Source organism: Mandrillus leucophaeus, unplaced genomic scaffold (assembly GCF_000951045.1).
Source record: "Mandrillus leucophaeus isolate KB7577 unplaced genomic scaffold, Mleu.le_1.0 Scaffold1663, whole genome shotgun sequence".
In the NCBI taxonomy this organism is placed as follows: domain Eukaryota; kingdom Metazoa; phylum Chordata; class Mammalia; order Primates; family Cercopithecidae; genus Mandrillus; species Mandrillus leucophaeus.
This window is the reverse complement of record NW_012101658.1, coordinates 13,165-15,329: the sequence shown is the minus strand read 5'-3', so window position 1 is coordinate 15,329 and position 2,165 is coordinate 13,165.

Genomic DNA, 2,165 nt, shown 5'->3' with positions numbered 1-2,165 from the left:
ATGTCCCTTTTTGTCTTTTTTACAGTTGTTGCTTTAAAGTCTGTTTTGTCTGATATAAAAATAGCTACTCCTGCATGCTTTAGGTTTTCATTTGCATGGAATATCTTTTTCCACCCCTTTCCCATAAGTTTATGTACGTCATTATATGTTAGGTGAGTCTCTTGGAGACAGTAGGTACTTGGTTGATGGATTTTTATCTATTCTGCCATTCTGTATCTTTTAAGTGGCACATTTAGACCATTTATATTCCATGTTTGTATTGAGATGTGAGGTACTATTGTGTTCATCATGCTAATTTTTGCCTTAATACTTTGGTTTTTTTCATTGTGTTATTATTTTATAGGCCCTGTGAGATGTATGCTTTAAGAAGGTTCTATTTTGGTGTATTTTGAGGTTTTGTATCAAGATTTAGAACTCCTATTAGCAGTTCTTGTATGCTGTTGGTAGTGGTGAACTCTTCAGCATTTGTTTCTCTGAAAAAGATTTTATCTCTCCTTTGTTTATGAAGCTTAGTTTTGCTGGACACAAAATTCTTGGCTGACAATTTATTTTGTTTCAGGAAGCTAAAGATGGGACCCCAATCCATTCTGAGTTGTAAGGTTTCTGCTGAGAATTATGCTGTTTATCTGATAGGTTTTCCTTTATAGGTTATCTGATACTGTTGTCTCACAGCTCTTAAATTATTTCCTTCATCTTGACTGTAGATAACTTGATGACTATGTGCCTAGGTGATGATCTTTTTCTGATGAATTTGCCAGGTGTTCTTTGAGCTTCTTGTATTTAGATGTCTAGATTTCTTACAAGGTCAAAGAAGTTTTCCTCAATCATTCCCTCAAATAAGTTTTTCAAACTTTAAGATTTCTCTTCTTTTTCAGGAACAACAATTAGTCTTAGGTTTGGCTATTTAACATAATCCCAAATTTGTTGGAGGCTTTGCTTTTAAATATTCTTTCTTCTTTGTTTTTGTCTGACAGGCTTAATTTAAAAACCTTGTCTTGAGCTCTGAATTTCTTTCTTCTACTTGTTCTAGTCTATTGTTGAAATTTTACACTGTAATTTTATTTCTCTAAATGTGTCTTTCATTTCCAGAAGTTGTGATTGTTTTTCTTTTCTATTTCTCTGGAGAATTTTCATCCATATCCTGTATTGATTTTTAAATTTCATTAAGTTGGTTTTCACCTTTCTCTGGTATCTCCTTGAGTACCTTATTAACCAACCTTCTGAATACTTTATCTAGAATTACAGAGATTTCTTCTTGGTTTGGAACCATTGCTGAGGATCTAGTGTGATCTTCTGGGTTTGTTATAGAATCCTGTTTTGTCATATTACCAGAATTACTTTTCTAGTTCCTTCTCATTTGGGTAGACTGTTTCAGTGGAAAGGTCTGGAACTCAAGACCTGCTGTTCATATTATTTTGTCCCATGGGGTAATTCCTTGGCATGGTCTTCTCCCCTTTCCCCTAGGGATGGGACTTCCTAGGGGCCAGACTGCAATGATTGTTACTATTCTTCTGAGTTTAGCCACCCAGCCAGGCTACCAGGCTCTGGGCTAATGCTGGAGAATGTCTGTGAAGAGTTCTGTGATGAGATCTGTCTTCAGGTCTCCTAGCTGTAGATACCAGCACCTGCTCTAGTGGAGGTGGTAGGAGAGTGCCGTGGACTCTGTGGAAGTCTTTGGTTGTAGATATGTTTAGTGTGCTGGCTTCCTTGAGTGCTGGTTATGCTCGCTGTGATGCTGTTGCATGGACCTCTGGTTAGCCAGGATGTTGCAGGCAGTGGAATTAGCTGTTGATTTCTCCTTTCTGTGATCAGGGTTAGTCTGTCATGAGTTGCTTTAATGGCCTGAGTTGATTGGCCTCCAGTCAGGAGGTGGCATTTTAAAGACAGCACCAGCTAGAGCAGAAGTAGGGGGATCTAAACTTGCTCTAACTTGTCCAGTGTAAGTATTTTAACTTCTCAGATGATGGGCAGAGCCATAAAGCCCCTAAGAGTTTCTATCTTTTGTGTTTGGCTACAAGGGTGGGTAGAAAAATACCATCAGCTGGGGTCAAGGTTAGGAGGGTCTGGGCTCAGATTCTCCTTGGGCAGGGCTTATTGTTGCCACCGTGAGGGATGGGAGGGTGGTTCTCTGACCAATGGAGTTATGTTCCAGAGGGGATTTTGGC